This window comes from Sminthopsis crassicaudata, chromosome 6, assembly GCF_048593235.1.
Source record: "Sminthopsis crassicaudata isolate SCR6 chromosome 6, ASM4859323v1, whole genome shotgun sequence".
Taxonomy (NCBI): domain Eukaryota; kingdom Metazoa; phylum Chordata; class Mammalia; order Dasyuromorphia; family Dasyuridae; genus Sminthopsis; species Sminthopsis crassicaudata.
In genome coordinates, this window is record NC_133622.1 from 96,787,600 (window position 1) to 96,812,414 (window position 24,815).

General features: G+C 32.0%; 1 long non-coding RNA gene across 1 annotated transcript in view; it reads left to right on the top strand.

Moving 5' to 3' along the window:
- Positions 1-24,815, top strand: part of LOC141545643 (uncharacterized) — a 68,716-nt gene that overhangs the window by 19,522 nt on the left and 24,379 nt on the right. Inside the window, exons 2-3 of the long non-coding RNA XR_012483100.1 lie at positions 6,795-6,888; positions 11,429-11,553. This is a non-coding gene — a long non-coding RNA (uncharacterized LOC141545643). The remainder of the gene's footprint in view (positions 1-6,794; positions 6,889-11,428; positions 11,554-24,815) is intronic.

Here is a 24,815-nt window from a genome sequence, read left to right on the forward strand (position 1 = left end):
TAAATCCAACAGTTTTCACTCTACATACTATTTGTACTTTACTTTTTTTAATTCTGAAATTGTAATTATTATAATATTGACTGGATGCTAAAGGATTCTGAGCAAATGAAGTATGTCTATAGAATTATAGACATATAATGATAAATGAACTATAAGATGAAAAAAATCAGGTTTTGTTTTACTTTTTTAAATTGTATCAGCAACAGTATATTCTTGTGGTTGTAAAATTACTTTGTGGTAAATAATTAAGCATCTCTATAATATGCTTTCCTTTTAAGCATACATCCTTTCTTTTATTCTTATAGTAATCCAAAGGTGATATAATATTTTCTTAATTGTGTAAATTGGGAAACTAAGGCATAGATATATTGTGACTTTCTAAGTTCACCTAGCACTAGAAAGCAGGACTTCTCACTCTTCTTCATTCTTTCTACTAAGCTAAAAATAAATGAAATATAAACACCCACTAGATATAAAAAATACAACTAGAATTTTAGTAAATTCCTGCTATTTATATACATTTGCATTCTCTAGTAGTTTTATGACATGTCTAGTATTTTTATCAACAGTCTCCAACAAGGATACACCAAATAGTTCATTCAAACTGCTTATACTATATATCTACTTCCCTTCTTCTATTTTGCTACATAAGAAAATAAAAAAGAAATCTTAGCATCTTCTGTTTTGATTAAAATTTCTTACTGAATACGATCCTTTGTATTTCTAATGGTAGCATGGTAGTCATTAATAACTTTGCCATTTCACAAACTGCCATTGTAGCCATAGGTTAATTATCTGGGTTGGAAGCAAAATAATAACAACAATAAAAGATATGGAAAGTACAGGCTTGCTAAGAAAGCTGATTTTGTTTTTAAAAAAGGAATAAAGAATGTGTCAGCTAAAGTATGTGTGCCTATGCTAAATTCTGCTAGTAACTCTTTAAAATTATTAGCTATTAAAACTCAGATTTACCTAAGCAAAGTAAAAGTATAATAGACTTTGGAGCAAAACACATTCATGTTGTAAGGAGACAATGATTGTATCATTCTTTGACTTATTCAACAAACTTTTATTAAGATCTTACCATGAGTGACATTGGATTAAAATAACTTACAACACCTGCTCAAAATGTATAGGAGAATTAAAAGTCAAAATAATATTGTACTCATGATGTTTCCAATCTATTAGGGGAGATATGATATATGCATAAAAATATTAATGAAAAATTGATAAAGAGGTGAAACACAAATATGGTTTTGTTAGTTTTTAAAGGAAAAAATCAATTAAAACTAGGACAATTAAGCAAGTCTTGGAGTAATCACCACAGTTGTACTTTGAAATATTGGTAAGATTTCAACAGGCAGAACAGAGGTAAAATATTCTGTGCGACAAATCATGGCATAAACAAAGGGATGAAGATAGAAAACACAGGATATGTTCAGGAGAGAGCTAGAAAGCCAATATACCTAGCATAGAATTCTTTACTTTTTCTTTCTTAGACCCCTTTGTTGGGGTTCTATGAAACCTATATGTGTATCAGAATAATAATTTTCAGTGCATAAAATAAAATATACACTATAACAAGGGGGAAAATATAAGTATCTTTATGTCTTCTATCTATATGTCTATCTTTTTTATCTACCTCTCATTCCTCTATCAATCAAAGTTCTCAGAACCCGAATTAAGAACTGTTGATCTAAAATGTAGGTCTTACCTAGCACCAAGTAGGTGATTAATAAATGCCTATTCTGTCCCTCCTATTAATACAGTCCTTTAAGATTTCTGAAACATACTTCTTTCACAGATCAGTTAATTTAATCTTTATAATAATCTTGTGAGAGAGATTTTTAAAAAATTAAACACATTTTACAGACAATACATGTAACATAGATTATGGTGGGGGTAGAGTAGAAAGAAAGGAAGATGGTCAAGTTTTTAATGGCATTTTATTTTTCCAAATATATATAAAGATAGTTTTCATCATTTATTCTCTACCTTACCTCCCCCATCCCCATCAAGACAGGAAGCAATTTGATATAGGTTAAACATGTATATCCCTTTTAAACATATTTCTATGTTTGTCATATTATGAAAGAAAAATCAGACCCGAAAGGAAAAAAAAAAACCTTGAAAAATTAAAAGCAAATAAACAAATAAAAAGGTGAAAATAGTATACTTTGAATTACATTTAGTCTCCACAATTCTCTCTGGATGCAGGTGGCATTTCACACCCCAAATCTATTGAAATTGTCTTGAATCATGGAGTATAATTTAAAAATAATAATGTCATGATTTTTTTCATTATAAGTTAGTGTATTTTGTCACAAACAAGCATATTACAAGCTCTAAATTTGAGTGATTATCTATAAGTTATATCTTTATAAACTACAAATCAAGATGGCAAGAATGTTTGATGGAACATTGTTATAATGGAGTAGGCTTCACAGTACATGATGATATGTTTGGATAAAAACAGGAACAGCTTAAGTAAAACCAAGTCCAAACTACTGCTTTACCTTTGAAAAGAAACCAGAGATTTTTAAATGTATCTTATTGATCCTTTGGAATGTATTTTCATGTCATTCTTGCATTCATTCCTGTAGCAAACAGAATAGGGAAGCACTTATCCAGAAAAATATACTTCTTTATAAAAATGTTCCATATACCCTATGTAGTTCATTTATAGAAAGACTTCTCTTATAAAATCATTTTGGTCTGATTATTTTTATCATGCCAGAAATACTCATCTAAATAAAATTGATATATAAGGTTAAGTTTGAAATTGCAAAATCAAGTGTATCATATTTTCAAGAAACTTCAGGATTTATCTAGTCCAATACACTCATACTTCATGAATTTAGAACTTGAAATAACCTTCTCTTTCTTATCATCAGCTTCCTTGTTTTGGAGATGTCACACAGAGAGTAAATATAAGAGTGGGGATTTATACACAGAGCTTCCAACCTCAAATCCAGTGCTCCTTCCATGACACCACACTAGAATTTCCCTTTTCAATTTTCCTAAAAGATAGTTATCCAGCTTCTGCTAAAATAAATCCATAAAGGGGAGTTTATTATCTCAAGGAGATCAGTACCTGGTTGCTCTTCAGTCTTCTCTATCTTGATTTCTTTTCTTGTTATCAGGAATTCATTTTACATGTTCCCTCAATTCTTCAATGCTAACACTTGTAACTTTACACTGGCTCAGCCACACACAAGCAAGATCATATCCTTGATCTCCTCATCTTCTACAAGAGTTCTATCTCCAAAAATCTATATTTTTGAAGCTAAGACTTGTCCTAATCTCTGTTCCTTCGATGTAATTTTATATCTTACGTTTATAAAACCTAGAATTCCAATTCATCCCCTCTTGACTTTAAGAATAAAAAATAAACTGACTTGGCCTTTAATTGTCTTTATAAATTGCCCTCTTCCTAAATCTTCTCATGCAATACTTGTTTATTTACTGAAAAGGACACTCCATTTTCCATTTCCATGTCCTTATACTGGCTGACTGACTGAAATGTTCTTTCATCCTCACCTCAGTTCCCCTTTCTTCTTTCAAGCCTCAAGTCATAAAACATTTTCTGCAGGAAGACTTTCTTATCCATACTTACCAGCTACCTTTTCCTTTGATATTACTTTTACTTAAGGAGCAGCTAGGTGACATAGTAGATAGAGCACCAGTCCTCAAGTCAGAAGGACCTGAGTTCAAATGTGGTCTCAGACACTCAATACTTCATATTTCCTAGCAGTGTGATCCTGGGCAAGTCACTTAACCCTAATTGTCTCAGAAAAAAAAAAGAAAAGAAAAAGAAATTACTTTCATTTGCTATAGGTACATTGAATTTACGCAGTTATTGGCCCACTGTCTCCTTCATTAAAATATATACTACTAGAATTTAGGGGCTGATTTTTTTTGTTCTATTGGCATTTTCTACTGCTTAATGAAGTCCTGCCACATAGCAAACAATAATTACTTATTTCCTTACAGACCATTTTATTTTTGTACTTCCAATACTTCTTTTCTCCTGTTTTATTGGACTTTTTTCTCTTTGCCCTAGTTTCATTTCCTTTTCTTGAAAATCTTGACCCTATAAATAACTAATCCAAATTGACACTATACTGTTATCCTAAGTTTCTTATGCCATTACTGCACACTAATAATACCTTTTTAAATGCCAACACTGGCAACTCTTCTTCTATATGGCTTCTTTTTTGTTTTCTAGTTTCTATTCTGCCAAATACTAATGGAACAAGTCACATAACCATTCTGAAAAGCTTGATTACAAATTCATGTTGATTACTTTCAATTGGACCCTAAATACACTAGGCAATCATTTTAATTTTTCCTGAATAACTTCTTGAGCAGTCTGCACAGGGTCAGTTCCATACCTTCTCTTTTCTCTTCAAACCACTTATACTACATCAGTACCTTACTGCCCTCTCTCAGTAAAAAACATCTTCAAACTAAAAAGAAAAAATGAGGCCATCCATTATGATTTATCTAAATTTTCACTTCAAATCTCCTGAACATTATTTTTTTTTATTTTCTTCTCATTTGTTCCAGTTTAAGAGGGAGGACAAAGACAAAGGGTGATAAGTGGGCCTTCTCCTTGACAATGCTTCCTTATAATATTGATTACATCCTTTCCTATCTCCTTAAAGGATTTGCCCTTTTAATTCCCCCATATTTCTCTAATTTTCAGTCTTTCTTAATAGCTCCTTCCATACGTTTTAGAAACATGTTGTTGATTCTTCTCCATTTGAAAGTGATAACTAGATGGTGCAGTGAATTGAGTGCTTAACATGCAAATGACTATGTATAAACAAGCTACATATAGAATATATTGAAGATAAGGAACAGAGGGAAGTATTAAAGAAGATTGGGTATCTTAAAATCTCACTTGTATTCTCACCAGCTCTAAGTATGATTACTAATGAGCTTTTTATTGTTAATCCAGATGGTCTTGTTCTTTTCCATATCTCTATGGCATTTAACACTGTTGACCACTCCTTCCTTCTGAATACCCTTTCTTTCTAGAGTTTTCATTACACTGTTCTTTGGTAAATTGTTGCTACCAGTCTAACTAAAACTTCTTAGTCTTTCTCTGTTTTTGCAAGATTTTCTTCCTGGTTCTTTTTGTTTGTTTGTTTGTTTGTTTTTTTGTTTTTCCCTTCACATTTCAGACTCATTCTCATAACCCCCCTCCCCCATCCCCAGGTCACTTATCACCCATAAACAGATTACTTTGGAAAATGCATGTCTGGACTTCTATATATCTTCTGTATTTCCTTCTGTTTATTGGATATTTCTACCTGAATGTCCCTTTGTTATTTCAAATTTATTCTGTCCGAATCAAAATTAATGCTGTCCTTCAGCCTGCTGTTCCAACATACATTTCCTTGTAATTTCCATATTTGTGCAAAGGATAATACTGTTCTTCCAGTTATGCAATTTTATAACCTATTAGTAATCCTAACTCTTTATTATCATATTACTTACTTTCATATCCAATTTGTTTCCTGCCTTGCTTACACTCTACTCCTTTTCTTCACTCACAATGCAATTACATTGACATATCTTTCATCATTTCTTGTCTGTATGACTGAACTAATTTTCTAATTGGACTTCCCAAAACCAGTCTCTTCTATTCCATACATTTTCCATATCAGGGCCCTTGACATTTTTGTTTGTTTGTATGTAAATTCCCTTTGAAAATCTGATGAAACCTATTGACCCATTTTTAGTATACATATTTAAACAAATGAAGGAAATGCTAGATTTCAGCTAGAGATTAGCAAAAGCAAGGGCATTATTTTATTATATCCAAGTGTATGAGCCCTCCTTCTCAAATCACAGGGAAAACATTATTTTTGCACAATAATGCCAACTTGACATTCCTAAGGGACAGGACTGATCATGTCATCCCCGTGGACAAGAAGTCCAGCTAAACTGGCCCATTGTGCTATCTGTTGTTTCCTGTTCACCACATTTTATCTCCTATTTCAATACCATTGAAAAAATTCTACCCCACTGGTTTTCCATGACTGACATATTCTTCTTACTCATCTCCATTCTTTTTCTTTTAGAACTTGTTGAAATACTATATCTTGCAAGAGGGCTCTCCTGATTATTCTATTTGCTCCTGTCCTGACCCCCATACCCTTCCTCCCATTTTCTTTTTTTTTTTATTATTTTATTTTCTTCTGTTTTTGTATCCCATTGTTCATTTTGTCTATTTTGTATTTACATACTTTCTTATCTATACATATCATACAACCTTCTCCCAACTTCAAATTGTTCATAAGGATTTTGTAAAGGTAAATATTATTTCATTTTTATTATTATAGTTGTAGTGCTTAGCATGTAGTGTCTAACACAGTTCTTGTTGAGTTGAATTTCAGGAGCTAAATTCATTTTTGTATCTCTAATTATCTGATTTTCAAACTTCCAATCATTGTAATTCGTTCTTTCTTCTGAGACAAATGATAAAATATCATCACCACATTTTGTCCTCCTTACTACATGGGCCAACCTTAAACATACACTTGTTTTTCATTCAAAGTCCAAAACATCCAAATATCCAAAACTCCAAAGACTGAGTTAATATAAGATTGAGCTTTCATATCTGACATGTGCCAAAGTTTCATGCTGAAAGGACTGCCTGCTTATAGTTCTTTAGAGAATGATAATGGAAGACTGAATTTTGCCTAGTGCAATAAAGTCTATAGTTTTGTAATAGCCATGGATTCGATGGGGTTTGATCTGAGATTAATATTGCTTCTTTTAAGGTTCTCTTCTCTTTACCAAGTTTCTTCCCTTTCTTGAATACTGTGAAGACAGAGATGATGGTTTCCTTGCCCTGCAGTGAGACATTGAAAAAAGGTAATAGAATGCTGAACTTACAGTGCAATTAATTCTACCATTCTCTATAAACATATTGTAGAAGTAGTTGCGTTCTATTTGATAAATTAGATTGAATATCTAGGGTATAAAATTCAGAATCTTTTCTGTCATCCATCCATTTGTCACAAATTTAAAGGAGCTTTGGGGAATGAAGAGTCCATTTGAAATTTAATGCAACATGAAACTTTATAGAGAGTTAGTTCTTTTGATAGTTATTATGAGGATAGTCTCATGAAATAATCATTTGTGGATTTCATTAATACTGGAGTACCAGTGTTGATAGAATAATAGATAAGTGTCATTTCAAATTTCAGAGATTTTTTGTGAAGGATTTTATCAACATTAACTTTATTAAAACATGTCCCCAGAATGTGACAATTAATATATGATAGTAACATTTTTTCAAGTGAGCAACATCTGTTTTCATATTTACACCCTATAAATAATGAATAAATAGGAAAAATGTTACAGAAATTAATTTAACAGGTGTCAGAATATGAAATAGCTAGCATAAAATTAAGGCTTCCAAAGTATGATCTCTGTAATTTTTTTGGTTGATATTCCCTGAAGCAGTACTCATCAATCTGATTTTAAGAATCATCCAAATAATTTCATAGAACTTGGCTAGACCAGAAGAATCAAACTCAAAATAATGTTTAAAGAATTTGGAAGTCTGAAGGCAAATGAACTCCTGTCTCCATTTAAGATATCTCACTCTCTCCCTCTTCTTTTTAGTTCATTTATATCTTCCTTTTCTAATCAGCAATGTCAGAAGTGGCAAATCACACCAGGAAAGTTTGCCCTTATGATATTTTGGAGTGCCCCCACATTTCAAATGATTAATTCAGCATGATATTGAGTTAATCTGAACACAGTTTTAATTAAAATTCATCAATGGTGCTTAAAATGGAAGCAGAGTCTATGCAAAAATAATTCAAAGAACAAAACAAAGTTAGAATGGCGGTTAAGTTTATAGTAAAATTAATAAATCATTTAAAATCCATCCATGAGTATAAATACTTAATAATTTATCATTGAAAATCATGTGACATTGTATATTAAAAAAGACTTTCAAGTTATTTTTCAAGTCACCTAGTATACAGTAATGAATTTTAAGTAATAGGAATATATTTGCAAAATTATTTTAAATTTATACATGAATCTGTATATATAAATATTTAAATATAATTTAAACGTATATATGGATTCAAACATATCCATCTTCTGCTTAAAAGTCCTTTTATTTGCCCAATAGAAGAAACCTTATCTTCCAATCACAAGTAAGATAAGAATATTATTCCATGTTTTTCTTTCCATCTTTATGATGTTATTGTTTTGTATATCTATTTCAACTGAAATTATGTGGATTATATGGTGCTAAAAAGTGGATGTAAATCTTCTCATCAAACTGCTAACCAATTTTCCCCAAGTACATTAAATGAGTCTTTGACATTAAGAAGAAAATTCTGTAAGATAATTAAGCCTTAATTTTATATAAATATGTATGTGGTCCTATGTGATAGGAATATAGATATATACATACATATGTATATATATAGACATATACTACTTATATATAATGCAACATGACATGTGATAGACATAAATTTATCATAATTAAAAATAATCAACATTTTGCAACATGTAACAAAAACCATCTTGGATTATATCAATATATAAAGAAATTATTATTGCACAAAATTAAATATTCATTCATGATTAAAATATTTTTAAGAAGCACAAGTGCTTTATAAAACAATACAAATTTATTTTAAATAACCTATAGATAATCTATATTTTCTCCTTCCCTCTCTTTTCCCCTCATCTCTCTGTCTCTGTCTCTGTCCCTTATGTTTCTGTCTCTGTCTCTTTGTCTCTCTTTCTCTCTGTTTCTCTCTCTCTCTCTCTCTCTCTCTCTCTCTCTCTCTCTCTCTCTCTGGCTGTCTCTCTCTCTCTCTGTCTCTCTCTCTCTGTCTCTGTGTCTCTGTCTCTCTCCCCTTCCCCCATTATCCTTGAGACATTTTCCAATAATTTTCAACTCTTGTGACTCTTATTTGGAATTTCTTGGCAAACATAATGTTAAATGAGCAAATTGAAGAAAATAAGTATCTGAGGCCTAATTTAAACTCAGCACCATGCATCTTTCTGAATCAATGCCAGTCATTTTATACATCCTATCAATTAGCTGCCTATATCTATTAATTTATCTATCTATCTACCTACCTATCTCCCTGTTTTCTGTCTTTTTTCTTTCTTTTTTTTTGTCTTTCTCCATATATACAGAAATATAGATATAGATTTCCCTAAATGTAGACATATATATGTATATATACATATACACATATCTTGATAAATCTAAGTCTCTATATATCTATCTAGATTCATAAATATAGATTTCTATCTGCATAAATATATAACTATATATGTATATCAATAGATATAGAACTATCCTGTCAAAAACTTTTTTTTACCTCCTGATTGATCTAGTTTTTCAATTAAAACTTTTTTTTCCAATACAGTATAGACACTTGATAATATATTTTAAATTCAGAAATATTTCAACCTTAATAATTTTTATTTTCAGTATACCTTTTCATATTCTTACATTATGCTTTTATACAGATAGATTAAAAGTCCTCATGATATTTAGATTATGATCTTAACTATGTAAATTAATTTAGTAATTTTTATCATCTAATCCAACTTAGCTACCTTTGCTTTAAAAAAAAATTCAAATCATGATTCAATATTGAATTTTATCCAATGATTTTTATCCAATGTTGGCATAATAAATCAAAATATTATTAGCTGATAGTGTTTTTCTCTATATTTGTGAGAATAGAATTATTAGTTTTTTTTAGCATCACTTTTCAGATTTTAAAATTAGCACAGTATCTACATTATAAATGATGATGTTCAATTCTTTTTGAAAACTCTATTCAGCATAGGGTGTTTTCCATATTAAAGTATAAGGATCAGGTACTTTTGGGGAGTTTGCTAGTATTCAGTTATGAATATATCTAAGCCAAATAATATGTGTGTGGGGAGGAGAAGGTGAAGATAATTTTTTTGATGATTTATCTTCATTCTTCTAATATAATATAACCTTTCCAATATTTGGAATTTGGGCTTAGCCTTTTGACGATTTCTTGAAAAATGAAACAATAAACAAACTTATTTTGGCATAAAGACATAGTAGTGGTTTTGCCAGGTAAAAGATATGAATGGTTTTATAACCCTTTGGCAATAGTTCCAAATTGCTTTACAGAACAATACATTAATAACTCATTTTTTTTCTTATGTCCCTTTTTTTCCTTTTGTGTCCTATTAGCCAATCTAATAGTTTGTGATTGTACTTCATAACTGTTTTAATTTGCAATTCTCCAATAAATAGTGAATTAGAATTTTATATGGATATGTAGCTATGAATACTTCATCTGGAAACTGTTCCTATCTTTTCATCACTTATCAATTGGGGAATGTCTCTTACTCTTATAAGTTGGATTTAGTTCTTTATGCTTTCGAGAAATAAAAAAAAATTATCAAAGAAAATTGCTTCAATTTTTTTTACAATTACTGTTACTATATTTCTCCCCTTTTTATTCTACTCTCTCTCCTTTCCCTCTGCCCCTCTTCAAAAGTCAGTGAGAGAGTACCTATTTTGTTTCTGACTTCTCTCTCCTCCAGTCTGCCCTTTCTTCTGTCACTCCCTCAACTTCTCATTCTTTTCACTTCCTATTTTCCTATATGGTAAGATAAATTTCTATACACAATTGAATTGGTATGTTATTTGTTCATTGAGCCAATTCTGATGAGAGTAAAGTTTACTCAGTCTTCCTCTTCTCTCTTTCCTTCCACTTTAAAAAAGGGCTTTTTCTTGTCCCTTTAATGTGTGATAATTTATCTATTCTACTTCTCCCTTTCCCTCTCTTCCAATACATTTCTCTATCACTGATATGTGAATGATCACAAGAACTATTTTCTGTCCTGGAATTGTGAGGAGAGTGCCTTAATTTTACCTTTTTACTTATCCCTTCATTTTCAACTAGCATTTCTGCCCTCTGCCCATTTTTCTTCAGTGAAAGTTTTTTTTTTTTCATTTCTTTAATTCTACTTTTAAAAGATTCTTTTAGTGAATTTTTTGGATCTCTTTTCATGTGGCCAATTTTGTTTTATAGGCACTCTTCGCACTGACTTTTTGTACCTCCTTTAATAATTGATCTAGTCTATTTTTAAGGTATTTTCTTCAGTATTTCTTAATATTTCCTTTATGAAGCTGTTGACTTGTTCTTTGGGGTTTTTTAATCACAATCATTTATCTTCCCATTTTCCACTCTTCTCTCACTTGATTTTCAAAACCCTTTTTGAGCTTTTCTATGGTTTGAGAACATTTAAAATTTTTCTTAGAGATCTAGAATGTGCATCAGGATATGGGCAAATAATAGAATCCTTCTTCAGTACCAGAAAAGAGACTCCTGTTATTTTCTTCTATTTATTTGACCTCACTTATCATCTGCAGGCTAAGATCTATGGAAGGAGCTACAGTAGCTGCTGATTCAGTGGCTTCCAAGGCTTGACCCTGATTTGCTAGGATTAAGATTGTTCTGCAAAGCATGCACAATACCATGCTCCATTTTCACCCAGGTAAGACAGAACTTTCCTGCTAACTTTCTAAGCTGCCTAAGGCATCTATGGAATAAGACATCTGAAAAACACAAGTGCTGCTATCTATCCCATAATGCCTGTTGCAGTTTGCTGATCCCAGAAAACCAGACATGGTTTGATCTATGCTGGACTGCACTTCACTTACTTTTTCTAAATTTATTCATTTTAAGACACATTGCTTTGTGAATAATATCAGGAGACAAAAATCACAACAAAAGGGAAAAATGCAGGAGAGAAAAAGAAAAACAGAAAAAAGAAGTGAACATTGCATATGTTGGTTTATATTCAATCTCCATGGTTTACTTCATGATGCAGATGGCATTTTCTATCCAGTCTATTGGGATCGCTTTGGATCACTGAACCACTGGGAAGAACCAAGGCTTTCATAGTTGATCATCACACATTCTTGCTGTTAATGTTTTCTTAATTCTGTTTGTTTTGCTCAGCATCAGTTTGTAAATCTTTCCAGACCTTTTTAAAATCAGCTTGTTCATTGTTTGTTATAGAACAGCAATATTCTATTATCTTCATGTACCACAACTTATTCAGCTATTCCTCAATTAATGGGCACCTATTCATTTTCCAAATCATTGGTACCACAAAAAAGAACTACTACAAAAATGTTTAATGCATTGGTCCTTGTCCCTCCTTTATGATTTCCTTGGGATTCAGATCCTCTAATGGCACTGGTGAGTCAAAGAGTATGCATAGTTTTATATCCCTTTGGGCATAGTTTCAAATTGCTGTACAGTAGGTTTGGATCATTATTTTGTTATGTGTATCTAACTTATTCCAATGATCCACCATTCAATTTCTTGGCCAGTATAAAATGATTCTGACGACTGTTTCTTTATAATAGAGTTTTAGTTATGGTACTGCTAAGCAACCATACTTTGTATATATTTTTCATTAATTCTCTTGATATTCATGACCTTTTGTTCTTCCAGATTAATTTTGTTATTATGTTTTTACTTCTATAAAATACTTTTTTAAGAGTTTGATTGGTATGGCATTGAACAAATAGACCAATTTAAACAGAATTACCATTTTTGTTATATTGACTCAATCTACTCATGAGCAATTGATATTTTTTTCAACTGTTTAGATCTGACTTTGTGTGAGAAATGTTTTGTAATTGTATTCATATGGTTCCTGGGTTTATATTGGTGGATAGACACCCAAATATTTTACTTTGTCTAAAGTTATTTTAAATGGAATTTCTCTTTTTATCACTTGTTGTTGAGCTTTTTCAGTAATATATAAAAATGTTGATGATTTTGTGGTTTATTTTTATACCTTACAGGTTTGCTAAAGTTGTTAACTGTTTCAAGTAAGTTTTTAGATGACTTTCTAGGTTTCTCTAAGGATGTTATTATATCATTGGCAAAGAATAATAGTTTTATTTCCTCATTATACTAACTCCTTTAATTATTTTTTCTTTCCTTATTACTAAAGTCGACAATTCTAGTACAATGTTGAATAGTAGTTATTACTACTACTGGACATCTTTTTTTTCATCCCTGATCTTATTGGGAATGCATGCACCTTTTCTCCATTATAAATAATGCTTGCTGTTAGTTTTTGATAGATAATTGCTCATTATTTTAAGGAAAACTCCTTTTATCCCTATATTCTTAGGATTTCTAATAAGAATGGTTTTTCTGCATCTATTGAGATTATCATATGATTTCTGTTGGTTTACTATTGATGTGGTCAATTATGATAAAAAATTTTCCCGATATTGAACCATCCCTGCATTCCTGGTATAAATTCCACTTGGTCATAATGTATAATTCTGCTGACAACTTGCTATAATCTCTTTGCTAATATTTCATTTAAATTTTTTGCATCAATATTCATGAGAGAAATTGGACTGTAATTTTCTTTCTCTGTTTTGGCTCTTCCTAGTTTAGGTATCAGTGTCATATGTATGTAATATTCCTCAGAAAGTAATAGGACTCTTTTTTTATCTAGTTTTCTAAATAGTTTGCACATTATTGGAATTAATGTTTCTCTTAAATGTTTGGTAGAATTCACTTGTATATCCATCTGGACCTGTAGAATTTTTGTTAGGGTAGTCATTAATGTCTTGTTTAATTTCTCTTTTTAGGGAAAATTTAAGTAATTTATTTCCTCTTTTGTTACTCTGAGCAATTTATATTTTTGTAAATATTTATCTATTTCAGTTAGATTGTCAGATTTATTGCCATATAGTTGTGAAACATAGCTCCTAATTATTGCTTAATATTTTTAAACTGGTGATTAGTTCACCCTTTTCATTTTTGATGCTGGTGATTTTGTTTTCCTTCTTCTAATCAAGATAATCAAAGGTTTATTTATTTTATTGAGTTTTTTTCATAAAACTAACTAATTTAATTAGTTCAATAATCTTTGTTTAAATTTTATTAGAATAATATTCTATTCTCAATCTCTCCTTTGAGTTTCAGAATTTCTAATTTGGGATTTAATTAAGTTTTTAAATTTGTTCTTTTTTCTACTTTTTTTTTTTTTAGTTGCATGACCAATTCATTGATCTTCTCATTCTCAATTTTATTCATGTAGCTATCTAGAGATACAGAATTTCCTTAACAACTACTTTGGCTGTATCTCATAGGTTTTGGTATGTTGTTTCATTATTTTCATTCTCTTGGATGAACTTATGGATTATTTCTATGATTTCTTTAACCCACTTATTCGTAGGTATTAGAATAGTAAATTTCCATTTTGTTTTTGGTCTATTTTGCCCTAGCTCTTTATTGATTTTTTTTTTGCATTGTGATCTGAAAATGAAACATTATTTCTAACTTTCTGCCTTTGAGGTTTTTAATATCATAATATATGGTCAGTTTTTGTATTGGTGCCATATATTGCCCAGAAAAATATATATTCTTTTCATGTCTCTATTCAGTTTTCTCCACTAGTCTATTATATATAAGTTTTCCAGGATTTTATTAACTTTCTTAGTTTCTTTCTTGTTTCTTTCTTGTTTGTTTGTTTTTGTTTTTTGTTTTTTTTGGTGTGTGTGTGTGTGTGTGTGTGTGTGTGTGTGTGTGTGTGTGTGTGAGTGTGTGTGCATGTGGGGGGTGTTTAGTTAGATTTCTCTGATTCTCAAAGGAATGCAAATTAAAACAACTCTGAGATAACCCTACTTACATCTCAGATTTCCTAAGATGATAGGAAAAGATAATGACGAATGTTGGAGGGAATGTGGGAAAACTGGGATACTGATGCTGAATCCAACCATTTTGTGGAGCAATTTGGAATTATGCTCAAAAAGTCATTAAGCTGTGCATACCCTTTGACCCAGCAGTGTTTCTACTGGGCTTATATCCCAAAGAGATCTTAAAGGAGAGAAAGGGACTCACATGTACAAAGATGTTAGTGGCAGCACTTTCTGTAGTGGCCAGAAACTGGAAACTGAGTGCATATTGTTTTCTTCAGTGGATTTTTTTTTTTTTTTTTTTGCATTTGGTCAATTGTATTTTTTTAAGGAATTACCTTCCTTTTCCAAGCTATTTATTTTCTCTTGCATACCTCATTTCTTTTATCATTTTTTTTCTTCTACATCTCTTATTTGCCTTCTAAAAATCTTTTATGAGCACTTTCAAGAAATCTCTTTGGGCTTGAGATCCATTTATATCATTCTTTGAGATTTCTTCTGTGGACATTTTGTCCTCATCTGAGTTGGTGTTTTGGTCTTCCCTGTCACCACAGTATCTTTCTATGGTCAAAATTCTTTTCTGTTTCTTGCTCATTTTGTTTTCTTTCTTTTTGTTTTTTTTTTTTCCCATTTCTTTACTTTAATGGTCAAGCTTTGCTTCTGGGGAAAAATATGTTCCAATATTCCTGTGCAGCTCTGAGCCTTGGCTTTGAGCATAGGGGTGTCTTGTGTTTTCAGAGGGCAGCTTTGCCTACTTTTTTCCAGGAGCTGCCCCACTGGTCTGCTTCTCTACTGAGCCAGGACCAGGGATATCAGTTGTTGATCTGTTGTGATGAAGGCCCCTTCATTGACTTTTTTCAGGCTCTGTCTGAGATAGGCTAACCATCTTTTTCATCTCATTAAGATTGACCTTTCTTGATGGTTTTCCAATTTATCTAGAACTGGAAAATGATTTTGTTCTATCAGACTCGCTTCAGAGGGAAACTGGGAAACTTTGAGCAGCTTCCTAGCTTCACTTTATCATTTTGACTTCTTCTGCTCTTTATTTTCACTCCCATACCCTTGTGTTACACTTCTTTCATGATGACTTTCTAAGTTGTCTTCAGCTGGAAAAGTGTTGCCCTCTGCTTTTGGGTAGTTTTGTTGCTCAAGAATTTGCTTAATGTCATTATTTAAAGATATGTAGAGGAATTTGGGGGAGAGCTCAGGTGAGTTCCTGTCTTATTCTGCCATCTTTACCCAAAAAATGTAGTTTAATAATTCTTGGCACAATTGATGAAGTTTTTGTCTGTGTTCTCTAACAGACTAAGAGTTAGACTACTAGTGGATTAGGAGGAAAGATTTCTCTGTCCTGGTCCTGATAATCTAAATGTCCATTACATCTTCCAGTGTAGTCAGATCTTACCAAGCAGGGTGTAATCGAGACAGACAGTAGAAGGATCTATGAATGATATAATTCCTAACAGCAGAGAGTTAAACCATCTGTAGATTCAAAAGGGAATTAATCATGACAGTGAGAAGAAGACTCAGAGAGTAAAGTTCAGTTGTCTTACCAACAGAAATGTTGTACCTCAAGAGGACATATAAGGCTAATTCAAGAATGGTAAGAAAATCGGAGTGATTGATATAGTAGCTTAAATATAATTTGCTTACTACAGGTACTAGCTCAGGTTTCTTGTAATGATCCTACCTGGAAGGTTTGTCTTTTCCTCAAAATGTTTTCTTAAATTATTTTCTATTTGCTACTGATTTCTAATAGATTCCCAAAGTTAAAAGGAAAACTGTTCTGATATAGTGAGGTACTGAAGAATGGCCAGACAGAAAACTATGCCAGAATATTAGTCAGAAACTGCACATGTCCTAGAAAGAACAAGGGATTACCCATTTGACACAGAACTGCCACAGGGTACCTAGCAACAGAATAGATTGACTAGTCAAGTCCATGAGTTTTATGGAGATAATGACTAAGTTTCTGCAGCTGCAAGCAAGAGAATACAGATAAGAGCACATAGAGGGGGGTCCTATACTTATTCCTTTACTAAAAAGAGTTTGGAATGAGTTCATTTTCTTTTTTTTTTACATGCTTTTAAAAAAAATTCTTGTTCTGTGTTAAATAACTGTTGTCTGCTTTTGAGAAAACCATGTTAATAGTACCAGGTAGAAAAGCCAAATCCAGTTATTATTTGCATTCTCCTGATCATAAAATGAACCACTGACTGATTTTTTTCAGAAATTTCCGAGTCTCATACAGTTTATATGATCTTAAAACTATAGCCCTGAGCCATGAATTACATTTACATGCATATTGTTTGACTAAAACTTTAAAAATTAAAACAAATGCAAATGTAAAAGAACTTACTAAAATCATTTTAGTAAAACTAAAAATATTGAGAAAATAATATATTTTTTCTCTGAACTCTTTCTAGACTTCTGAAAACAAAACAAAAGCAATGGAAAGATAATGATCATTTAGGACAAAAAAAAAAAAAAGTATTTCTTAGATACAATGGTGATTATTGTGATGCCCATTACCTGAGGATCATATTGCTATATTTTATTTCTTTTTCATCCTTCTCTAGTACAATTAAAGGGGTTTGAGAGGCTCTAGTTTTTTTGTTTGTTTGTTTGTTTGTTTGTTTTTTCTGGTATTGTCTCAAGCTCCTACAAGTGGTGTTCTTCCAATTTTAGGGATCTCTTGAATTCCAAATTTTTAACCACTTGATGGTCAGGTAAATTTTTACAAAGGACTACTTTGAAGTTATAACAAAAACAAATATATATATATATATTAGCCCCTTCCCAGGGGAACATTAAGTGCAATAAACATTTATTAAGAAGCTATTATGTGCTATACATTCTGTCAAGAACTGGGAATATAATAATCAAAAGACAGTTTATGGGCTCAAGAAGCTTAAAGTCCAATGTAGGGTTAGAACAGACAACATAAAAAAAGGAGGCAAGAAGAGGGGAAAGCAGCAGGGAGCATCTTGTCCCAAAGAGTTGAAATAAGACAAAGCATTAGAAGTATCACCACCCCTTCACTCTCTGGGGAAGGGAAAAGGATCAGATACATATTTTTGCACCATGCCTCCAAATTCCAATTTTGGACACAAAGTCATATTTAGGCTTGATTATCTGGTACCTTAGCTTTTCTTTTCTATTTTGATCAATCTGTAGTATCCAGTATTGAATGTGGCCTCCGAGATTTAGATCTGACGGTTAATATTCCCAATTGTGCATAGAAGTAAAAGGACAAATGACCAGATAGAAATAAAATTTCAAGTTCATTTTTTTCTGTATCAAAGAACTTAAAAAGAGATAGAGGAGGCAAGTATTTCTTTTCCTCACACATCTTAGTTCATGGTGCTCATGCTCTCCATGTTATGGAGAATAAGCCATTCTTTAGTTCTGGATGAATTAGAAAGAAAAATAAATTCCCATTTCGGGTAGTTTCAAAGATTTGCCTTGTCTGAATTCTCAGATGATGAAATTGAAACTATTTCCACTCATATGAAAGAGTGTTCCAAATCACTACTGATCAGAGAAATGCAAATTAAGACAACTCTGAGATACCACTACATACCTGTCAGATTGGCTAAGATGACAGGTACAAATAATGATGAATGTTGGAGGGGATGTGGGAAAACTGGGACACTGATACATTGCTGATGGAGTTGTGAAAGAATCCAGCCATTCTGGAGAGCAATTTGGAACTATGCCCAAAAAGTCATCAAACTGTGCATACCCTTTGACACAGCATTGCTGTTATTGGGATTATATCCCAAAGAAATACTAAAGAGCAGAAAGGGACCTGTATGTGCCAAAATGTTTGTGGCTGCTCTTTTTGTTGTAGCTAGAAACTGGAAGTTGAATGGATGCCCATCAATTGGAGAATGGTTGGGTAAATTATGGTATATGAATGTTATGGAATATTATTGCTCTGTAAAAAAATGACCAGCAGGAGGAATACAGAGAGGCTTGGAGAGACTTACATTAACTGATGCTGAGTGAAATGAGCAGAACCAGAAGATCATTGTACACTTCAATGCTGTATGAAGAGGTATTCTGATGGAAGTGGATATCTTCAACATAAAGAAGATCCAACTCACTTCCAGTTGATCAATGATGGACAGAAATAACTACACCCAGAGAAGGAACACTGGGAAGGGAATGTAAATTGTTAGCACTACTGTCTATCTACCCAGGTTACTTATACCTTCGGAATCTAATACTTAATGTGCAACAAGAAAATGGTATTTACACACAAATATTGTATCTAGGTTATATTGTAACACATGTAAAATGTATGGGATTACCTGTCATCGGGGGGAGGGAGTGGAGGGAGGGAGGGAGGGGATAATTTGGAAAAATGAATACAAGGGATAATATTATTTTAATAAATAAATAAATAAATGAATGAATGAATAAATAAATAAATAAAAAGATTTGCCTTGTCTGGATATGTAGCCTAGAAAAAGTATTTACTCCCATCAACTGTTAGGAAAATGATGAATATCTTTTTCTAGAAGTAGGTCCTTGGCACCTCATGTCATTGTCTCCCTGTTGAGTGCTCTGGAGCTGCAAAAAGCCCCGTTGCACTTAGAAATTGACTAAGGATGATAATCAAAGTTTGTTTATCACTCGTTTTGATTCATTGAAATAATTAGTGCTAAGAGGAACCCTTCTTCAAAGAAAAAAATGATTAAATTTTTTCAATAGTATTTTATTTTTTAAATACATGCAAAGATAGTTTTCAGTATTCATCTCTGCAAAATCTTGTGTTCCACATTTTTCTCCCTCTTTCTTTTCCTCCCCCTCATCAATACAGCAAGCAATCTGATATAGATTAAATATGTGCAATTCTTTGAAACATATTTTTATACTCATCATTCTGTGCAAGAAATATCAGATCAAAAGGAGAAAAAAACATGAAAAAGAAAAACAAAGTGTTCAAAAACAGCAAAACAAAAGTGAAAATACCATGCTTTGCTCCACATTCTCCATAGAATCTCTCCATAGTCTCCATAGATCTCTCTCTGGATGCACTTTTCATCATGCATTTACTGGAATAAGCTTGAATCACCACATTATTGAGAAGAGGCAAATCCATCACAATTGATCATCACATAATCTTGTTCTTTCTGTGTACAATGTTCTCTAAATTCAGCATCACTTTGTGTAAATCTTTCCAGCATTTCTAAAATTAGCCTGCTGATTGTTATGAAAATAATATTCCATTATGTTCATATACCATAACTTATTCAGCTATTCCCCAATTGATAGGCATCCACTGTAGTTTTTGTTCCTTGCCATTACAAAAAGAACTGCTACAAACAGTTTTTCCTCATGTGGGTTTTTTCCCTCTTTTATGATCTCTTTGGGATAAAGACCCAGTAGAGACACTGTAGGATCGAAGAGTTTGAACAACTTTATAATAGTTTGGGCATAGTTCCAAATTGTTCTCCAGAATGATTGGATTGATAATCATTAAAATATTAATGGAGAAAGGACTTTTCAAATTCCATTTGATTTCTTATGGAGAGTGATCTAAGGAGAAATAGGATAGTGATTACATTACTCAACATTTTTAGAATTAAATTTTAGGTTAACTTAAAACTTTTATAAAATATTGTGATCTTTTTCTTGTTCAGGATTCCTATCAAATGTAACCTGAAATCATCTTTAATTGCAGAGTCATGTTGGAAGACAACAAGAACTATCTCAGTGTGGATATCTCCATCTCTCTTAACTAGAAATGTCTAGATATTGAATTGGTGTTAAATAAAATTGTTTTGGGTAAATAAGATCTTAAAATAAAACTACAATATTGGTAATTTTTTTTCAAAAAAGGAAATAAAACATTTTTTTAACCTGACTACCAGTTTCCTATTCCTTAGAAAGCAAGTATGCTTGACATGTTGGTGCACTCAACTTAAATGAAAAATTCACCAAACTAGCAATTATTCATTTGTTTATGCAACACTCTCAGTGGCTCCAAATTTTTTCAAGAGGATATGGTTATCTTCTCAAAGAAAAATGAATTACAATGTGATACAATTAAAATAACAAAAACAAAATAAACATAGATATGCTATATGGCTTTGGCTTGTTTTGCTTCCATGATTTTAGAAAACTAAATTTCTCATTAAATGTCACTTTGTTATATTAACCTTTTCACCACTTCTGGAAAAAAAAAAAAGGGGATAGAAGGCATTTTTTCTTTTATTTTTCCCATCGCAAATAAATGTACTTTAAGAGAAAATTTCCAAAAACACATATAATGATATACTGAATTTTGGCATGTTGAGAGTAAAATAAACAATAACAGTATTATATAATTACATAAGATTGGGAACGACAAAATTGAATAATTAAATATCTACTTCCTTTAGAGTGCATTTTTAAAAATTTTATTTTCTTAAAAAACAAAAAACAAAATTGTTATCATTAATAACTTCTTAAATCCTTTCTTACAAAGACACTTTTTTTTTTTTTTTTTACAGTTGGACATTTCATCTTAAATAGTAAAGAGAGAAGACAGTTAAAGCCAAAATTTCCTTTTAATACTATATGACTTTCAAAGTTGTGATTTATTTTTGTTATAAAACTTGCCATTTTAACTATTGAACTGACCTGTAATCTTCCAGCCGAAGTGACTTAGCTTTTGGAAGCTCAGTAGCAAATACTTCTGTGAAAACAACTTTGTTTTCATTTTTCATTCAAAAGTGACCAGTTTCAGCAATGGCTTTTAAATGCATATAAATATGTATTTCTAGGAAAGTTACTGTTTTGTTAATTTTAATATCTTTTTTTTAATTTAGAATTTTTTTCCACAGTGTATATCCATGAGTAATTTTTTTTTATAATATTGCCCTTGTATTCATTTTTCCAAATTATTTCCCCCCTCCCTCCACTCCCTCCCCCCGATGACAGGCAATCCCATACATTTTACATGTGTTACAATATAGCCTAGATACAATATATGTGTGTAAATACCATTTTCTGTTGCACATTAAGTATTAGATTCCGAAGGTATAAGTAACCTGGGTAGATAGACAGTAGTGCTAACAATTTACATTCGCTTCCCAGTGTTCCTTCTCTGGGTGTAGTTATTTCTGTCCATCATTGATCAACTGGAAGTGAGTTGGATCTTCTTTATGTTGAAGATTTCCACTTCCATCAGAATACCTCTTCATACAGCATTGAAGTGTACAATGATCTTCTGGTTCTGCTCATTTCACTCAGAATCAGTTAATGTAAGTCTCTCCAAGCCTCTCTGTATTCCTCCTGCTGGTCATTTCTTACAGAGCAATAATATTCCATAAGCTTCATGTACCATAATTTACCCAACCATTCTCCAATTGAAGAACATCCATTCATTTTCCAGTTTCTAGCTACAAAAAAAAAAAGAGCTGCCACAAATATTTTGGCACATACAGGTCCCTTTCCGCTCTTTAGTATTTCTTTGGGATATAAGCCCAATAGCAGCAATTCTGGGTCAAGGGGAATGCACAGTTTGATAATTTTTGGGCATACTTCCAAATTGTTCTCCAGAATGTCTGGATTTTTCACAACTCCACCAACAATGCATCAGTGTCCCAGTTTTCCCACATCCCCTCCAACATTCATCATGATTTGTTCCTGTCATCTTAACCAATCTGACAGGTGTGTAGTGGTATCTCAGAGTTGTCTTAATTTGCATTTCCCTGATCAGTAGTGATTTGCAACACTTTTTCATATGAGTGGAAATAGTTTCAATTTCATCATCTTAGAATTGTCTGTTCATATCCCTTGACCATTTATCAATTGCAGAATGGTTTGGTTTCCTATAAATCAGGGTCAGTTCTCTATATATTTTGGAAATGAGACCTTTGTCAGAAATTTAAACTTTAAAAATATTTTCCCAATTTGTTACTTTCCTTCGAATCTTGTTTGCATTAGTATTGTTTGTACAGAAACTTTTTAATTTGATGTAAGCAAAATCTTCTATTTTATGATCAATAATGATCTCTAGTTCTCCTCTGGTCATAAATTCCTTCCTCCTCCAGGTCTGAGAGGTAGACTATTTTCTTTTTCTCTAATCTATTTATGACCTCATTCTTTATGCCTAAATCATGGACCCATTTTGATCTTATCTTGGTATATGGTGTTAAGTGTGGATCCATAGCTAATTTCTGCCATACTAATTTCCAGTTTTCCCAACAGTTTTTTTCCAAATAATGAATTTTTATCCCTAATGTTGGTATCTTTGGGTTTGTCAAAGATTAGATTGCTATAGATGTACCCTTTTTTGTCCTTTGTAGCTAATCTGTTCCACTGATTGACCGGTCTATTTCTTAGTCAATACCAAATGGTTTTGTTGACTGCTGCTATATAATATAGCTTTAGATCAGGTACACTTAGACCACCTTCCTCTGACTTTTTTTCATTAGTTCCCTTGCAATTCTCAACCTTTTATTCTTCCATATGAATTTTGTTGTTATTTTTTCTAGGTCATTAAAATAGTTTCTTGGGAGTCTGATTGGTATAGCACTAAATAAATAGATTAGTTTGGGGAGTATTGTCATATTTATTATATTCGCTCGGCCTATCCAAGAGCAATGAATGTCTTTCCAATTATTTAAATCTGACTTTATTTTTTTGGCAAGTATTTTGTAATTTTTCTCATATAATTCCTGACTATTCTTTGGTAGATGGATTCCCAAATACTTTATACTTTCAACATTTGTTTGGAATGGAATTTCTCTTTTTATCTCTTGCTGTTGCATTTTGTTGGTGATATATAAAAATGCTGAGGATTTATGTGGATTTATTTTGTATCCTGCCACTTTGCTAAAATTCTGAATTATTTCTAATAGCTTTTTAGCAGAGTGTTTGGGGTTCTCTAAGTATACCATCATGTCATCTGCAAAGAGTGATAGTTTCATTTCCTCATTTCCTACTCTAATTCCTTGAATCTCTCTCTCGGCTCTTATTGCCGAGGCTAGCGTTTCTAATACAATATTGAATAGTAATGGTGATAGTGGGCAACCTTGTTTCACTCCTGATCTTACTGGGAAAGGTTGCAGTTTATTTCTATTGCATATTATGCTTGCTGACGGCCGTAAATATATGCTCCTGATTATTCTAAGGAATAGTCCATTTATTCCTATACTCTCAAGAGTTTTTAGTAGGAATGGATGTTGGATTTTGTCAAATGCTTTATCTGCATCTATTGAGATGATCATATGGTTTTTATTAATTTGATTATTAATATGGTCAATTATACTAATAGTTTTCCTAATATTAAACCAGCCCTGCATTCCTGGTATAAATCCTACTTGATCATACTGTATTATCCTGGGGATGATTTTCTGAAGTCTTTTTGCGAATATCTTATTTAAGATTTTAGCATCAATATTCATTAAGGAAATTGGTCTATTATTTTCTTTCTCAGTTTTCTATCGACCTGGGTTAGGTATCAGTACCATGTCTGTGTCATAAAAGGAGTTTGGTAGGACTTCTTCATCCCCTATTTTTTCAAATAGTTTATATAGTATTGGGGCTAATTGTTCTTTAAATGTTTGGTAGAATTCACATGTAAATGCATCTGGTTCTGGGGATTTTTTCCTGGGGAGTTGATTAATAGCTTGTTCTATTTCTTTTTCTGAAATGGGATTATTTAAGCAGTTTACCTCCTCCTCTGTTAATCTAGGAAGCCTATATTTTTGGAGGAAGTCATCCATTTCACGTAAGTTATCAAATTTATTGGCATAAAGTTGGGCAAAGTAACTCCTTATTAGTTCTCTAATTTCCTCTTCATTGGAGGAAAGATCCCCCTTTTCCTTTGTAAGACTAACAATTTGATTTTCCTCTTTCTTTTTTCTGATCAGATTTACCAAAGGTTTATCTATTTTCAGAACTTTTTTGTTCTCTATCATAGTTTCTCTTTCCTTTCCCCATTTTTCTTCAAACTGTCTTAACTTTTTAATAGTCACTTCTAGGAGAGAGTTATGTGATGGTGGGGGCAGGTATCGTTCCCCTTTAGGCTGTTATCTGCTGACTCTCTGCTGTTAAATTCCTCAGGGTTGGATACCCGCTC